The 19364-nt window shown below is 44.1% G+C and overlaps 1 protein-coding gene across 3 annotated transcripts in view; it reads left to right on the top strand.

The window, feature by feature from the left end:
* Positions 1-19364, top strand: part of gnao1a (guanine nucleotide binding protein (G protein), alpha activating activity polypeptide O, a) — a 276918-nt gene that overhangs the window by 151927 nt on the left and 105627 nt on the right. The gene's annotated exons all lie outside the window — the stretch shown is intronic.

Genomic DNA, 19364 nt, shown 5'->3' with positions numbered 1-19364 from the left:
AAAAAAAGAAAATCCAGTTTAATTTGCGGGCCAAAAGATCAGAAAAATCACTGAACAATCGCCTTGACTGATTGACACCATCTGCAGTAGTTCTACAAGTTAGTATTTAACATGGACTCGGTAAAGAGTTGTGCTGTGTTACTGTGGAGCTTGTTACGAAAACCCCGTAACCAGGTAACTTACCAGCAAAGATAGATGGATCAGCTGAGTCGGATGCTACTATTTTCAAACGTTTTATTCAATAAGGGCACAAACGTATGGTTAATACAAAACATTCAAATCGTCAAAACTCAATCTAAAACACCGGTGTAACCATAATCAATCAGAAATAAGCTCTTTCGTTGTCTAGGGTATATAATACTGAGTCCAATTGGAAATATAAAGAGTCACTCTGAAGTCTGCAGGCTTTTGGTTTCACGTGTTGGAGAGAGAGAGATAAACGGAAAAACTTGCCCGAAATATCCGTGGAATCAGGGGAGCGATCTTCCCCGTTGTTAGTTAAAAGCGATCTTCCGTTGGTTCCAGCCACAAACCCCGCATTCGGAATTTAACGCACGTGGCTTATTTCAAAATGGCTTCCCGTTCCCACGGGAAGCGTTATCGTGCTTCTTGGTGTCTCCTTGGTGCGTCTGAGGGTCGTCCTCTTTCAGACCCTTCTTTATACTGCCTCACGGGATCTCAGGTGTCAATCAGGTTGCAGGTGATACAATCTCTCTCTCAACCAGCCCACTTTGCCCGAGGGCTTTACAATGTCCCTGCGAGTTGGCACGTCTGCAGTTCCCAGGTGTCTCCTGAGAACAATGCCACAGTCACCAGCTTTTGTCCCAGTGGAATGTCTTTCCATTTCCTGTGTCCATTCAGCCTGTCTCTCTCTCTCTCTTTTGGGTCATTGACCCCCCTTTTCTAGGGCTCTTGCAATTCTCACAAAGGAGGGGGCTGGTATCATAACAAGCTTCACCTTTGCTGTACCGTGTCCTTTGACAATCGCCAATGGTGTTGTGACTCTCCCCAGCAACTCTGGGCACAAACAGAGTACCAGCATTGCTGTTGCTGTTACAATTGAGCGTGTGATTTATGCACACGTGTGCTAAGTGGAAGGATTCCAAGACCTGCTCAACTACTGGTGCCAAGGGAAGTCTGGTGCTGTCTCTCATTCCCATTCCTAACAAGCCTCACTGACCTCCAGCTCTGATAAAGCAGCGTAAGGGATTTGGTCTTTAGTATGATAAACTGGGTGTTTCCTGTGCAAACAAGCTGGAAGAACGGGGTGATTACATTTAAAACAACTGATGGGTCTTCAATTGCTCCAACTTTGATGGTCCTATTGGGCATTCTTTGATGCCAGAGCTGAGAACTGAACAGAAAGGGCAGGCACCAGCACGATGATAATCCCCCTGTGAAGGTTGTGTATATTCAATCATTTATTATCTTTCACACATCAGATTCCTACCACAAAGTAATGACACATTGTTAATAATTCATTTGCATCCCTGGAGGAGACTCTCCAAAGCAAGAGTTTGCAGGCGTGTTGCTAGGGAGTTGCTAAGGAGTTGCCTAGGCAGGTTGTGAGGTAGAAAATGGCAGAACCCGTTGCTGTGGACACTGATGGATGTTTTGTGCAAGCAGGAAGGAAACAACAAAATTAGCTAAAAAGGGCAGATATACTGTCATCTTCTGCCACCTCGAGGGAAAATATAATTTAATTGTCTTCACAGCGACAGTAGCTTCCTTTAATTGGAATGTAACCTGCACATTGCCTCCTCAGGGTTTCACATTGAATCTGATTTTATTCTGCCTGCATTGATGAAAGTGCAATGTACTACTTGCATTGAAGGTGTAAACAAGAAACTGATCTGTGAGTGAGATGGAATAAGATTTCCTCACTTGATTCAAGTGTTTCTGCTTAGTCTTCATTTTGACACAACTCCTCAAATCAGTGAGGGAGATCTCCTCATGCCACGGCTGATAACGTCAGAGATCAGCCTCTGTGCAGGGCGGCACACGCTGTGTCACTCTGGCTGCCATGCCGCTGCAGACAGCTTGCACTCAGGGTCTTGCTCTGGCCCAGGAGATCCTACAGAGGTAGGGGTTAGAGTGTGAGCTGTGTGTGCCCTCACACCCACACAACCATCTGCAATATCCTGCCTCTGCACCAGACTACAGCCTCTTCTGTAAATCTTCCAGTTCTCAGCTCTAACACCTTCGATCATTTCACAGCCCTCATCCCTTTAAAATAGACTGAAATATGACGTTACTGAGAACTTGCAGCCATAACTGGCAGTAACCATATCATTTCCAAAGGGGCACAGAAACAGGCTCTTCACCCCTTCACACTATCAAGCACACACTTACACGATCTTTTTGTAAATGAAACATTCTGCTTTGTTTCCCACTCTACTGTGCACTGCGGCAGTTTACAGTGGCCATTTAGCCAACCAGCACACCTTTGGGCTGCGCAGTGAAGCCAGAGCATTCGGAGGAAGCCCACAAAGGACTGTGTGCAAACTCCACAGAGACAGCAGCAGCCATCAGGATCGAGCCCAGGCCTCTGCTCACAGTTTTCATCTGGAGGGGTTCCACTCTGCTGGTTTGCGTTGCGGGTTAGGGTTGGAGTTTGTGCAAATGACGGAAAGTAACTTGACATGACCTGGCTGCAATAACAAGACAGGGAGACTGGGCAGAGAGAGTGCTCATATTACAATGTAGCTAATATTGATATTGGTATTGCCTACCAGGGAATCCAGATTTAGTAAATAAAATAACTGCGATCAGCTGCATGGACCATTATGCACATCGGTGTGATACTTGATCGCTTTTCCGCCATCTAATTCTATGTCATTATGGTGTTGAGTGCAGGGTATGTTTTAAGTGATCATCATTACGTGCCAACTGCATGGAGTAAGCCTGCTGATTACAAGGCCAAAATTATCATTTCACGTTGAACGGAGTATATCATCTCTGCTGGGAAGGAGGCTTTCGCAGTGCTTATTGACCCAGAGACCTGTGGCCCAGACACTCCCCACGCTATGAGTTGCAACTGAAACTGAATTAAAAACCAAAGTAAGGCGACTTGTCTCTCTTCTCTCAGCAAGTGCACGACAGTTTCACTGCAGTTACAATCAGCAAATTTGCCCTTTTTGCTGCCCATTGATCTCATACATGAATTTCTAAGGAATATGATCAACCCAGGACAGGCCATTTCCTCCACCAAGTCCCAGACCATCTCTTCAAATTTGAACTCTTACATTTTCCCAATGCAATGAATGGTGGGTTGTTGAAAAGGCTGACAAATCAACCTTGTGTATTTATGTTACACATAGGGCATGTACTATACCGTACACACAACACACACAAAATGCTGGTGGAACACAGCAGGCCAGGCAGCATCCAGAAGGAGAAGCACTGTCAACGTTTCGGGCCGAGACCCTTCCAGTCCCTTCCAGGAAGGGTCTCGGCCCGAAACATCGACAGTGCTTCTCCTTATAGATGCTGCCTGGCCTGCTGTGTTCCACCAGCATTTTGTGTGTGTGTTGTTTGAATTTCCAGCATCTGCAGATTTCCTCGTCTTTGCACTATACCGTACACATCGTCTTTCCACTCCATAATATCTGTCCCTTATCTCCCTATTAGGTTGTGTTCAGTTCTTTTTGCATGTATCCTCCAATGTGTACAGTACTCTCAGGTATGGGTCTGCTTCCATCATCAAGGACCCCCAGTATCCAGGCCATGCTCCCTTCTCACTACTACCATTGGGCAGGAAGTACAGGAGCCTTAGGTCCCACACCATCAAACAAAGTTTACCCTTCAGCTGTCAGTATTCTTAACCAGTGTGAATAACTGCAGTTACTGCAACTCTGATTCCACAACCTACAGTCTCACTTTCAAGGACTCTACAACTCATGTTCTCACTATTATCTATATATACATTATAAATATCAAAATAATTACTGTAGTGAAAGGAGATTTAATAGTTAGAGGAGAAAACAGGAGATTCTGTAGATGTGGAAGAGACACCCAGATGATATATTGCCTCCCAAGTTCCAGGGTCAGGGACTACTCAGATTGGGTCCACAGCATTCTTAAGAGCAGAACATCTTAGTGCCAACAACATAGGAAGGAAAAGGGATGAGGTCCTGAAGAGTGAATATAGGGAGCTAGCTAGGAAGATAAACTGTAGGACTTCATAATCTGTGCATTGTGCCTGTGCCACACGCCAGTGATGGTAAGAATCGGATGATATGATAGGTAAATGGGTGGCTGAGGAATTGGTGCAGAGGTCAGAGTTTCACATTTGTGGATCGTTGGGATCTCCTCTGGGGAAGATATGACCTGTGCAAAAGGGACGGGTTAGACCTGAACTCAAGGGGGACCAATATCCTTGCAAGTAGGTTTGCAAAAGCCGTTGGGGAGGATTGAAACTAGGTTGGCAGGGGAAACCAGGGTGATCAATCAGAGGATGGAGCAATAGGTATAAAAGTAGATGCAACATGTAGAGAGAGAGTGGGGGTAGGATAGGCAGTGGAGGGGCATAAATGCCATCAGATGGATGGGATGAAATGTGCCTATTTTAATGCAAAAAGTATCAGGAACAGAAGTGATGAATTCAGAGCATGGGTCACTACTTGAAACTATGACCTTCTGGCCATTACTGAGATTTGGTTGTCACAAGGCCGGGAACAGCTGCTAGAATAGATGATTCAGAAGAGACAAGGAGGGAGGTAAAAGGGGTGGGAGAGTGACACTGTTAATCAGGGATAGTATCACAGCTGCAGAAAGGAAGGACATCATGGAGGGATCATCTACTGAGTCAGTGTGGGTGGAAGTCAGAAACTGGAAGAGAGCAATCACTCTATTGGGAGTATTCTAAAGACCCACCGATATCAACTGGGCAGCAGATCAGGAAAGGTGTAAAAATAACAGGGTTATTTCAGGGAGACTTCAACTTCCCTAATATTGATTGACACCTCCTTAGTGAAAAAGGTTTAGACAGGGCAGAATTTATTGGGGGTGTCCAAGAAGGATTCCAGACACAATACATAGACAGGTCGACCAGAGAAGAGGCCATATTGGATCTATTACTAGGCAATGAATCTGGTCAGATGACAGATCTTTTATGAGTGAGCATTTCAAAGACCGTGACCACAGCTACTTAATCTTTAAAATAGCCTTGGATAAGGATAGGAGCAGGTGGAATGGGAAAACATTTAACTAGGGAGGGAGAATTATGATGCTATTAGGCAGGAATTTGGGAGTGTAAATTTGGAACGAATGTACTCGGGGAAATGCACAACAAAAATGTGGAGTTCGTTTAGGGAGCACTAACATGGAATTCTGGATAGTTTTGTATTATTGAAGCAGGTAGGGTGAAGGAACCATGGTCGACAAGAGATGTGCAATATCTAGTCAAGAGGAAGAATAGTTAAGGTTTAAGAAGAGAGAATCAGACAGGTTTGTTGAGTGCTATAAGGTAACCAGAAGGAAGTTTAAGAATGGAGCTAGTAGAGCTAGAAAGGAACATGAAGAGAACTTGGATTAGGATTAAGGAAACTAAAAGGTGTTCTTCAAGTATATGAAGAACATCAGGATAACTAGAATGATCAGAGATAAAAGTGGAAATAAATGCCTGGAGGTAGAGGAGGTGGGGAGGTCCTGAATGAATACTTTATTTCAGTATTCACCAGTGGGAGGGACCTTGATGGATGTGAGGACTGCAGGCTGATATGCTGGAACACATTGACATTAAAAAAAAAGATGTACTGGAACCTTTGAAAAATGTTAGGATAAGTAAGTCCTTGGGGCTGAAGAAGATATACCCCAGGTTACCATTACAGCTGAAAGGTGACTTGATAGAGATGTGCAAGATGAATAGAGGCATAGACTGAGTGGACAGCTAGAGACTTTTTTCCAGGGTGGAAATGGCTAAAACAAGGGGGCATATTTTTAGGTGGCTGAAGGAAAATGAAGGGGGGATGTCGGAGTTAAGCTTTTCACGCCGATAGTAGTGGGTGTGTGGAACCTCCTTCCGGAGGCAGATACATTAGGGACATTTAAGAGACTCTTAGATCGGAACACAGATGAAAGAAAAATGGAGGACTATGTGGGAGGAAAGCTTAAAATGATCTTGGAGGTTAAAAGGTCGGCACAACATCATCAGTAGAAGGGCCTGTGCTGTGCTGTAATATTCTATGTGTATGCTCACTCTTTTTTATTGGGGGGAGGGAGTTTTTAGTACACTCAGCCACAACCCCCTGCCCTAACAAAGTGCACTACTGTTAATAAATTAATAAATCAACATTGCAGCAACAGCAATTAGTGACAGAAATGTTTTTCACGATGTTCAACTGGACCAATGCCAACATTTAAAATATCTCCAAGCAGAACCATATACTTAAAGTATTATTAAGAACTAACACACTCTGCTGTGCAAGCAAACGTTATATAGATCTCCACATCTGATAAATACTACAAAACACCTTGCAAAGAGTGTCAGCTGGGAGTGATATTCTACACTCTCATCAGGTGTTAGGTTTACTTGGTGTGGTCCTGGAGATCAGACGAGAGTTTGGTACTTAATTTAGATTTGGAATGCTTGTGGCCATTCAAAGTTTGTGCCAGGAAAAATGTCAGTGGTGTTAAAGTGTTGGTTAAAATGCATTGAAACGTGACTTCAGTCTGTCAGGAAGTCATTTATTTAGAGATAACCGTGCCCTTTTGGGCCAACGAGCTACACTGCCCAGCAACCCACCTATTTAACCCTAGCCTAATCACAGGACAATTTACAATGACCAATTAACCTACTAACCAATTCGCCTTTGGACTGTGGGAGGAAACCAGAGCATCCAGAGGAAACCCATGTGATTCACAGGGTGAATGTACAAACTCTTTACAGATGGTGCCGTGCCGAAATTGAACTTTGAACTCTGGAGTACGCTAAATCGTAATAGCATCACGTTAGCTGTCACACTACTGTGGCATCATAGGAGGGTTTCTTGGCTTAGTGTCCAGGATTCATGAAATGAGGGGACAGTGAGTCAAAGATGTCAGGTGTCCATACCGAGACATTTCTACTACGAGCAGCTCACTCTGCTGTTGGTGAAGTGTGTCCTGCATATTACTTCATTCCAAGGTGTATTTTCTTTCCATTTGTGTCCTTTGCTTTTACATTCTTAGCAGCAAAAAGAACAGAAGTAGCTCCAATCACTTGCCAGCTTCTTGCAGCCACAGAAGTCAGGACAACCATATCTCCTTCATTAACAAAAAGGCTCAGCAGAAGATGTACTTTCTGCAGCTGTTAGTAAAATTCCATCTTCCCCAGAACATACTGGTGCAATTCTACGCTGCTGGCGTAGAGAACATCCTCACATCAGCCGGTACTCTCTGCTTTGGTGCAGCATCCACTCACAGTGTACGAAAACCACAATGAACTGTCAGGTCGGCTGAAAAGCCCATTAGCTGCGTCTACCATCACTGCTGGACTTGTCTGCATCTAGGGCAAAGAAGTGGGCAGAGAAACCATTGTGCACACTACCACCCAGCAAACTGGCATTTTCAAGAACCTTCTGGAAAGACCCGTAGGGCTATTAAAACAAAAACTTCACACCATCTTAAAAGTTTCTTCCCCCAGGCAGTTAATCCAATCAAGTTAGCCCTCATCCCTCACAATCTATTATCCACATCGCTCACTGCACTGTAAACTCTTTAATCCACTTTTTATAGTGCTGTTTGCAATGTAAATACAATGCCTGATGGAATTTATGTATTCATGCACATTTCATTCATATCCATACTTCAACATATAAGTTTATTTTTATATAATTCTTTACTCTTATAATTGTGGAATGTTGTTTTTTTTCATGTCACACCAACACACCTCAGCAAATTCCTAATACATGTAAGAAGTGTATATGGTGAATAAAGTTAACCCTTGATCCCAACTTATTAAACTAAATCCCGTCGATTTAAATGCCTCCTTTAGAGTAATGGTTTGACAAACATCCACCTCCCCCCCCCCCCCCCCCCCCCCCGATTGTACAATTTTTCATGACCTGCAGAATTCCCTTTCAGAGATGCCTTTTTGGAATTTGATGCATTCTGGCTGAATTCCTAGTATTGAGGGCTGTTGTGATTACTGAAACGATTATCCTAAAAGGCATTCACAAGCACCTCATCACACTTCGTATTCAATACAAGTGTTTACAAAGCAGCAATTGATGGCTTATAAATAATTTCCTAAATTGTTATTTTGATCCCTGGTTAACATGTCGGCCTATTGGTCAGAGAAAGGCAGCCGTTTTATTTGTTTTTTCTGTAAGCATTGCAAAGAAAGCAATGATATTGTTGACTCTCATCACCTTGATGCTGTGCACATTGGAATGTGTAGTACACAGTTTTCCACTTATCCATCTACTTGGGTTATACAAGGCTGCACCTGGAATATTGTGTACAGTTTTGGTTACCCTGAGGTAGGAAGGATGTCATTAAGCTTGAAGGAGTCAAAAGAAGTTTTTATGAGAATAGTGCCAGGACTGGGCAGGCTAGGATTTTATTTCTTGCTACATTGGCGACTGAGGGATGGCCTTACAGAGGTAGATAAAATCTGAGGGACGTAGATAGGGCGAACACACAGGGTAAGGGAATTAAAAGCTAGAGGATAAAGGTTGAAGGTGAGCAGGGAAAGAACTAAACGGATCAGGGGGGTAACTTCTTCATGTGGAGTGGGGGCAGGGGCAGAATGAGCTGCCAGAACTGGTTGAAACAGGTACAATAATGCAATTTAAAATATTCATGGAGAAGAGCATGGATAGGAGAGGTTTAGAGCAAAGCAGGAGGCCCACCCTGGGGCTCACAGACCCCTTGGTTAATGGTAGTGGTCTGTGGCATTGAAAAAAGAGTTTGGGAACCCCTGGTTTAGAGGGATTTGGACCAGGGAAATGGGACTAGTTTAGATGGACTTCTTCATTGGCATGGATACTGAGGATCTGTAGTAACGAAGGTGCAATTGTCTTGTCCGGTGTTGTGTGACCGGCGTTCGAGAGGTATAAGGGAAGTGTTGTCTGATGATGTCACCAAGCAGGGGAAAACCGAGAATGTACAAGGGGCCGATTATCAATGTGAAATGGGAAGTTGAATTTGCAATTTGTTTCCAAAAACTAACTGTATATTGTAAACAATTCTTACACATTATTTGCTAAAATAACACTGACATGTCCCCCTCTGTCACTTTTACCTCCATCGCCCACTTCCTCTCTCACTGTGCACTCCTGTCATCCATCTCTCTCACTTATTCAAGGCAGCTGGGCCGCTGTTCACCCCAGTGTGGATCCCAAGATTATGCACGTGGAAATAAGTGGAGCAGATTGGCCTCGTGCACAGGAAGGGAAAACAACTCAAAAGTGGGTCACTGCCATTGCAGTGCAGACCCTGAAACATCTGTACGATTAAAGAATGTCTGCTCCCATAACATGGCCATGCAGCCATTAGCACAACACTTCACAGCAGCCTGTTGTAAAATCAGGGTTAGGGTTCAATTCCCGCCGCTACAGACAACCGGTTTGTACATTCTCCCCTTATCACCTGTGAGTGCTCCATCTTCCTTCCATATCGCACAGACGTACGGTTTGGGGGTTAGTAAATTGTCAGCATGCTAGGTTTATTTATTCATTTATTTGGTGGAGTTAGCCCATCGAGGAATGCCAGCCCAGAAACTGCCGACAACCCCGATTCCCCCTAACCTAATCACAGGATAATTTACAATAATCAATTAGAGGAAGATGGAGGACCCAGAGAAAACTCACCCATTCCACATGGAGGACACAACAGAGACATTGGAATTGAATTCAGAACCGGGTAAGGCCCCGAACTGTAATAGCGTCACACTAACCACTACACTACCATGGCAACCATGATTTGACACGAAACAACACATTTCACTGTATGTTTCACTTTCCAGTGACAAATAAAGCTCATCTTTAGGAGTGATCTTTAATCTCTCTTCCCTCCACCATACGGTGCAGAAAACCTGTCATTTTTATAAATCTTTTTCAAAGGAATCGCCATTGCTTTCCGATATTCTCGAGCTCTGTAACCCTCCCAGCAAGATCAATTAACTGGAATGTTTCACTATGCCCTGGATAGCTGAAGGCTTCCATCATTTCGCTGCTAGAATTCAATTATTTCCAAATGAGATTGAACGATTATCGATCCCCTTTCTACTCCAGATTCCCACAGGAGGGCTCACTTTTTCATAGTGTGAAGGATTTCCCTGTCCTCCTGTGGACTTACTTTGCTCTGTTGCTGGTGCCAGTTGTTCTGCTGAGGTGACAAAGTTGGCTTTTTTGCCCCAGCAAATGGGTACATCACTAATTCCAAATCCAAACTCGTAGAACAAATCATGAAAATGGAACTTCCTCGCATGAAGAAAATAATGCCACTGTTGAGAGGGCTAAAGCCAGCCTGTGTGGTTCACAGGTGACTGGTGCTCCTCTCCCACTGATGGGGGGGTGAGAGGGAACATTTGACGAATTTGTTTGTCTGTAGGAGCTTGAGAATGAAGGGTGTGTGGGGCAGGGTGGGGGTTGACAAGAGGAGGTAGTCAAATTGTGCAGGGGTCTCCTTGGGTAAAGCCATGGCCTACTTCTAGATCGTCCCCATGACCATAGGTGTCTCCAAGGCTCTATCCTCCTGGAGCAATAGCAGCTCCATACAGGGAGGGTTTTGAGGGCAGTAATTAGCCATTAATGGAGCCATTTGGTCTTTAATTATACAAGATGGTATTTTGCATACAGAAGCAATAACATGGGAGATCACTTTAAATTCCTGGAGTTCCATACTTTCAGCGAAGGTGGCCAAAGTCATAACTCACAAGCTTCTGATCCACTTTCCCTGAAGCATTTAAAGTGAGCTGTGTGTATTGATGATACCGACAGTCGGTGTGGGATGAAACCTGCGTTCGGATGAACCACTGCACCAGGTGCTTGAAGCCATTCCCCAACTGGCAGGGTATCAACAGGAAGTGTGAGCGAACACTTCCAAACAAATGCAGGCTCCTTTCTGATCAGCAGTTTATGGACAAGTTGATGCTAAGGCCAAACCTTTTCTGCATTGGAGAGGGCAAAGCTGAGGCCAGCTTAATTAATTTCTGCATGGACAATGAACACTTCCTCAGTATTCATCCCCTCTCTTTTGATACTGATAATTTAGTTTATTTTTTATGCATTTATTGTAATTTATAGTTTTTATTGTTATGCATTGCAATGTACTGCTGCTGCAGAACAACGGATTTCCCAACATGATTAAGAAACGGTAGAAACTCGAGCCAGAGATCGGTGCACCGGTGGCACGGCACTCTCACAGGTTCGACCCTGACTTCAGGCTCTCTCTGAGTGAAGGCTTCACGTTCCCTGTGAACGTGTCTCCTGGGTGCTCCAACTTACCTCACATCCCAAGATTGTGCTGTTTGGCTAATTGGCTACTGTAGGAAATGCCTTTTTTAATGTAGGTAATGTAAAAACAAGCAAAGGGGAAAATGATAGACGAGAAAGAAAGAGAAAGTTGCAGGAAATGTGCTGGAGGGGATGAGATTGCTCCCTGTATAGGCTGGACAGTGTCCTATCCATCGGTAAGTACCAGTCTCCACATTGTCCATACCACTGTGGGAGAACGTTTCAGTACCAGAGAGGGCTTCACCTGTCACTTGCCAACAAGCAAAATAAAGAGGGAGATGTTAAAGGCAGGCACTTGCCTAGGTAGAGCATAGAAGGACGTGGACCTCATGTGGGCAACTAGGATTAGTGTAGATAGCTGCATTGGTTGGCATTGATGTGATGGGCTGAAGGGCCTGTTTTTGTACTGTACAGTTCTGTGACTCCATGACAGAAGGAGCAAAATCTGACAGCCTGAGCCAATGGATGTGGAGGATAGAGAGGGCAACGTCTGGTATAGGCAGATCCAATGGATGTGGAGGATAGAGAGGGCAACGTCTGGTATCGGCAGATCCAATGGATGTGGAGGATAGAGAGGGCAACGTCTGGTATCGGCAGATCCAATGGATGTGGAGGATAGAGAGGGCAACGTCTGGTATCGGCAGATCCAATGGATGTGGAGGATAGAGAGGGCAACGTCTGGTATCGGCAGATCCAATGGATGTGGAGGATAGAGAGGGCAACGTCTGGTATCGGCAGATCCAATGGATGTGGAGGATAGAGAGGGCAACGTCTGGTATCGGCAGATCCAATGGATGTGGAGGATAGAGAGGGCAACGTCTGGTATCGGCAGATCCAATGGATGTGGAGGATAGAGAGGGCAACGTCTGGTATCGGCAGATCCAATGGATGTGGAGGATAGAGAGGGCAACGTCTGGTATCGGCAGATCCAATGGATGTGGAGGATAGAGAGGGCAACGTCTGGTATCGGCAGATCCAATGGATGTGGAGGATAGAGAGGGCAACGTCTGGTATCGGCAGATCCAATGGATGTGGAGGATAGAGAGGGCAATGTCTGGTATCGGCAGATCCAATGGATGTGGAGGATAGAGAGGGCAACGTCTGGTATCGGCAGATCCAATGGATGTGGAGGATAGAGAGGGCAACGTCTGGTATCGGCAGATCCAATGGATGTGGAGGATAGAGAGGGCAACGTCTGGTATAGGCAGATCCAATGGATGTGGAGGATAGAGAGGGCAACGTCTGGTATCGGCAGATCCAATGGATTTGGAGGATAGAGAGGGCAACGTCTGGTATAGGCAGATCCAATGGATGTGGAGGATAGAGAGGGCAACGTCTGGTATCGGCAGATCCAATAGGCAGAGCCAGATCAAAGATAATCCTCACAGGGTGTACGTTCGAAGCCAATCTAACTGCCCGTAAATTCTCTTGTGTGGTCCAGCCCATGGTGGGAAAGAGAGCCTGTAATGGTTGGAGTCACAGCATGCTAGCTGACTGTCTGAATCCGATACTGCATTAAATTCAGTTGTACAGTAACTAACAGAATCCTTTTGTGTCGTGAAAAGGCATCTGGATCGTCACAATGACACTCTCAGTCAACAGCCGTGATCCAACACATCAGTGTGTGCTTTAGCACAGCTGTAAGTGACTCGGGGAGTTACCAGGCATTAACCGTCCTCGTGGCAAGTATTCCTTTGACTCATCTGTGAGGTTTTCACAGATTCACTTGACTGAGCCATGAATCATTAGGTAATCAAATGAGATTAAACCACTTTTGATAACTCCTTTTTTGTCTAATTCATTTACTCATTTGGATGGTTAGTTGGTTCAGCTTGCTGGTAAGAGGAGGTGGACTCTTTTAGCTCTGTTTAATATTTTGTAATGGGATAATTTGTTTTTTTGTTAAATTTATTTATTGGGATAGAAGAATACATTGTGGATTTATGCCGTTGTGATAGAAGATTAATTGGTGTCATTCACAACCTCTGGCTGCCCAAACTGTTTTATAGACACTGTAGTGAATTCACTAATGGAGGGAATACAGCCACCATTTTAGCACAGCTCTTTCTCATAACGACGAAGCTATCTGTGGGGAATAAACGGTCGATGATTCGAGCCAAGACCCTTCATCGGGACTCGGTCCACAACGTCGACTGTTTATTCCCCTCCATAGACGCGGTCTGACCTGCTGAGTTCTTCCAGCATTTTGTGTGTGTTACTCTGAATTTACAGCACACTTCTTGCATTTACCAGGCTATCTGCTCTTGGGATAAATAGAAAGGTATGGAGAGCTTCCACGTACTTCTTTCAAACAGTGTATGGGACCTCTCGCTTCACCCAAGAGAGCAGCAGGGGGCTTGGTTTCATGTCTTACCCTAAAGACACTGCCCTGAATAATGGGTGTATATGACTGTAGCTTCTTGTCATCCAAGACGTGAGAATGCGGCTTGAAAGCACAACTGGGGGTGCTGTCAACTAAGTCATGGCACAGATTTCTGAATTATTCAGAGCAACATTTCACTGAATTATTGACTTATTTCCACATGTATTGTGCATTAGATTAACATTTATTTCAATAGACTGTTCTCTATGTGATTTACTGGAAGCAATATCATATCTTGGGGTAGGGGGGTGGGGGGATTCCTCACAGTCGCTATGAAACCATGAAACAATTGTAGTCATTCTCACGGAGTATGTTTCAGTATGTTGTTGAGTGTACATGATTGAATAGAATTGTATCTGGTTTTCCTCACATGTGGTATTGATGGATTTAATACAACTATGTCATGTGTAATTCAATACTCTCAATAATTCCATTTAATATCAGAGAATCTATACATTATACAACCTGAAATTCTTGTTCTTCACAAACATCCACAAAAACAAAAGTGCCCAAAGAATGAGTGACAGTAAAAAAAGTTAGGACCCCAAAGACTCCCCCAGTCCCCCCCCCCACGCACAAGCAGAGGCAAAGCAACGACCTGACCCTCCCCTACCAATGAGAGAAAGAAAGAGAGATTGCGATTCACATATTGAACTGCCCAGGCAAGCCCCCCTTCCTCAGTTTGAAGACCTTTAGTTCCATTTGAGGAGCCACGTCTGCACTTTGGTTGAGAATGCCTCAGATCTCAATGAACTGACAGGATATGTTCCCCCATGTATCCCCTGGCAACCCTGTCCTCACCATGTCAGGACGTCTATCTCTCCCCACCCTGTCTGCATCTTAGCACCAGCTTGATTCCTTTTGCTTTCCCAGTTCTGATACCCGTTAACTTTGTTTCATTCTCTTCTAATGAGGAGAATGACTTGATGGCTACTTACTGTTTTTATTTTGAGAAGATTTGCAGTTGGTATGGAGATTTATTAGAAGCTGTAGATCTCCAATTCAATTGGCCCAGAGAGCTATTGGAACTCATTAAGGGACAAAGGGATGTGGTATGGACGTGCAGGATCTTGAGTGTAATGAAAGTAGAAAACCGCAGGAGGGGAGATATGCTGATAGTGAAATGTTTCTTCAAAATAATTGTGTTTTCCCTGTTTGTAATCATGCCACACTGGGCTCTGTAAAGAACAAGACAAGAAAATATTGAATAAAGAGGAGAAAATTACATAAAAATTGAAAAAGGGAAAACAAAAAGGTGATAATGAAGCCCATAAGTTGCTTTCTTTTCCTTGAAAGCACCAGTGCTTGTCTTCCGTCGCTGATCATCTGACATTGCAATGATGCAAAGAGCAAATGGGATCAGAATGAATGGGGTAAATGGGAGAAAAATATTCTTGGACAATCTGTTGGAAAAATTGCTGAGTGATTTGCTATTTTATGGGTCACTTTGAAGCTCTTAGTGAGCTAGGAAGGTGATGACCTCATTGAGTGTACTCACCATTTTGTACATGTACACAAGTGGCTGAAGACTGAAAATGTTCTGCTCAAAACCAAGGCCATAATCACTTAAACACATAATTTAACTGAGGAGTATTTCGTGGGTGAGGAAATTTATCAGCACAGTGAGTGAGGTGAAGATAAAATATAAGTTCCAAACAGATATAGAATTGTGGTCGCAGTTTAAGTACTCAGGTGTAGATTGCTGAGGGAAATTGATAAGTTGCTCACATGTAGATCAGAGTCTTGGAGAACTGGTTTAGGTACTGACAAAGATGACTGCTCTTCCCAAGCATATCATGAAAACCAGCCTCCCCCTCCATGGACTCTTATCTACACTTCTCACTGCTTCAGTAAAGCAGCCAACATAATGAAAGACTGCCCCCACCCACTCCAGACATTCACTTTTGCCCCCCCTCCACTGGGAAAAAGATACAAAAGCCTGAAAGCACATACCACCAGGTTGAAGGACAGCTTCAATGATACTGCTTTAAGACTATTGAAAGGTTCCCCTGGTATAAGATGGTCTGTTGACCCACCTCATTATGGCCTCGCACCTTATTGTCTGCCCACACGGCAGTGTCACTGTAAATGCAGCACTTTATTCTGCTTTCTGCCTTTGAAGATCTGAGGCTTTATTTTTTAAGGATGTGGATGCCAGTGGAAAGAAAGCAATTTTAATTGCTTCTCCTTGACTGCCCTCTGAGGTGATAGTGCTGAACCACCTAGTCACAGAATCATAGTGCACTATAGCACAGAGACAGGCACTTTGGCCCATCTATTGCTGCTGAACTGATATCCCTCCTTGAACTATTACAGTGTCTAAGGTGGCGGGATTCCACAGTGCTGCTGGGGTCAGGATCTATACTCAGTAACAAAGAATGAATTGAGTATTAAACCATGACAATTTGATTGCAACATGACTTTTAAAAAATTAAACATCATTGAATAACCAGACCCCTATTCACAAAGGTTATCTCTTTGTAGCACATTTTATTACCGGGGTGAAGATTTTATCAATATTCTTTGCCAATGGTTTGCGGCAAGGATGAAAAACGATCATATTGCTGCTTTTGGACTTTACTTGTTGGAGATTGGCACAGCAGTGTGGGCTGAAGGGTCTGTACTGTGTTGTAGGAATCATTTTTATGCTGGACTTTATTGGATGTTCCTTGGTTATGATGTGGGGTTACACGTTCTTGGGCAAGATAATGATGTCTATTGAAAGGCAGATTTAAACAGATGGATCTGTGGAATAAGCAGGGTTTTTTTTCAACATTATATGTTCCAATTGGCATCTTACCAGTTACAAGGTATTAAAAATGTCTACAAATAACCACACAGACAGATGTGTCCAGCTCACAAGTTGCTATTGTAGCTGACGCCCAGGTGTAGGTCATAATTGTTGGGGTACGGTACTGCTGCTCCAGTTTGCAATGACGAGCCTCATTACAGGAGCCCAAATGGCGCACACAGTGTATTGCCTTGCTCTGACATACTTGGCTGAGAAGCCAGATTAACGAGTGGTTGACAGAGTTCAGACACCAGCCTTTTCGATAATAATGTTAAAACGAACTGGAAGATTAATATGCATTCAGGCTATTTCAAGACATTTTTAATGGAGCTGACTAGACAGTGGTTAAAGGCAGCCCAAGGTAGTCATAACCAAAACATGGCCCCATTTTTAATGAATGGAGCCTTCAATACACTGCAGTGGGCTGTAATCACTGGCCCTGTAGAGTTGCATGGTGCCTGATGGTGTAATGACAGGCAAAATCAGAACCTGGAGAGAAAAGTAACTATTGAGAAAGTTCTGTAACTGTGTAGAGTGCTTTACAGCTCAATTGCGAGTTGTAGTTATTGTGGTGACGTAGGAAGTATAATTGTCATTTACACAGAAGAGGATGTGCAAACGGGAATCTGATAATGTGCAGGCAATGGTGCCACTAAATATGCAGATAATGATGTGGCTCTAGCCGTGAGAGAATCAGCGTCAGATTTATGATCACTGTATACTGCATGTCATGACAATCGTCGTTTTCCAGCAGCAGTACAGCATAATACTATATATTATAAGAAATATATATAATTAAAAATGTATTGCCAAAGAGAACAAAATTAGTCAGGTAATGTTCCTGAGTTCATGGTCTTTTCTGAAACCTGATGGTGGAGGGGAAGAAGCTGTTCATAAAACGTGGGATGTGTGTCTTCAGGCTCCTGTCTGATGGTCGAAATCAGAAGAGAGCATGTCCTTGTTGGTGGATTGTCAGACATCACCTTTTTGAAGGCATCCTTATGGTGGGGAGGCAAGTGCCCATGATGAAGCTGGCTGAGTTTACAACCCGCTGCAGCTTTTTCCAATCCTGTGCAGTGGTCCCAGTGAGATTCTCTCCAGCACACCTGGGAAATCCTTTAATGCGTTCACCAGTAGACCAGTAGTGACACTGATAGGCTCTCCGTGCCACTCAAGACTTCCTTTGTGATGGGAGAAGTGACAGCAGGAGCCTAGTTCATGCAGAAAGTGCCACCATCTAGATATTGTGTTCCCCTTATCCATGTCTGCTCAACAGGTTAAAAAATCAACATTGATTGAAAAGAAAAGCAGCTAGTCAGTCAGGAGCAGTTCTGGGTCACGTGACTCTAAAATTAACATGGACAGGATCAGGACTGATCCCAGCCTACCACCTTCTCCTTGCTGTGGAATGCCCTGACGATTTGTTCTTGGCTTTTCGCTCTGAGAAAGGGAGGTGGATGATGATCATTTTCAGCTTGACTGATCATGTTAATAAGCACATATCTCATGTGGCCAATCAGCTATTTAGCCCTTATGCTGAAGCACTATTAAATTAGTATTTCATTCTCCCACTTATTGGGCCCTGAATCATTGGATCATTTTGTTTTCAGTAGAAATCCCTTTGTTTTTCCCATGGGTAACATTTTCCATAAGCTCTCTTCTCCTGGTCTTTTGCTGCTAGGAGATGGGCAATTGTCATGGCAACAAACCTTCCAAGATGCCTGGTGTCTCCCTGATTGGTGCATCTGTGCTGTGCAGCTTTCAGGTTAATTTATATTATACTTTGAAATACAAAGACATGGTCTGATGTGCTGGTTAATGTTTCTATGATTGTTAGGAAGGTGATTTACAGGAGGCCAATAACGGCAGAAATTCTATATTTTCACCTCCTTCTACATGGCAAATCTTCAGGCTGTTGAGAGGAACTCCATGTCGATGGCTCAGCCTAGAACAGGCAGTGGATATTTCTACTCAGTTCTATGCAGCTCCGTGTGTCCTGAAGATTAAACCCCTCATCCTGGTAGCGTCTGTTTTTGCAGAGAGGCACGGACTTCTGTGCTGAGATCAGGGCGGGGGGTGAGGGGGTGGTGTTTGAATGGCGTTGGTCAGGGTTAGAGGTGGGCAGCCAGTTGAACAGAGAAGACAGGATGGGGAGTGTGGAGTGGGTTTGGGGTTCCTGTCCTGGGGAGGCAAGTGAGGAGTATTGGGGAACTGTGCAGGAGTTTGGGTCAGAACTGGGAACAAGTGCACTTTTCCATGTTGGGGAAGTTGTTCTGGCTCCATTTGGCTTTGGATTTGGGAAGTGTTGACCTGAATTGACCATGAGTTCATGAAGTTTCTGTTCCTGACAATACTTGAGATTGGCATGTACAGACTAGTCAGATTTGGAACTAGATCTATCCCAGGCTGATTGGATAGATCAGCCAGAGGTCCATGAGCCAGTAATCAACGGAGGATCAGAGGTGGAGAGGGTCAGTAACTTTAAATTCCTGGGTGTCACTATCTCAGAGGACCTGTCATATAAATATAGTTGTGAAGAAATCACAACAGCGCCTCTGCTTCCTCATGAGTCTACGGAGATTCAGCATGCCAGCGAAACCTTGGCAAACTTCTGCAGACGTGTGGTGGAAAGTGTGCTGACTGGCTGCATTACAGCCTGGTACGGGGACAGCAATGCCTTTGTGCAGAAAGTGCTACAAAAGATAGTGGATTCGGCCCAGTACATCATGGGTAAAACCCTCCCAACCAT

Source organism: Hemitrygon akajei, chromosome 17 (genome assembly GCF_048418815.1).
Source record: "Hemitrygon akajei chromosome 17, sHemAka1.3, whole genome shotgun sequence".
Lineage (NCBI taxonomy): Eukaryota > Metazoa > Chordata > Chondrichthyes > Myliobatiformes > Dasyatidae > Hemitrygon > Hemitrygon akajei.
This window is presented reverse-complemented; position numbering and strand designations above follow the sequence as displayed.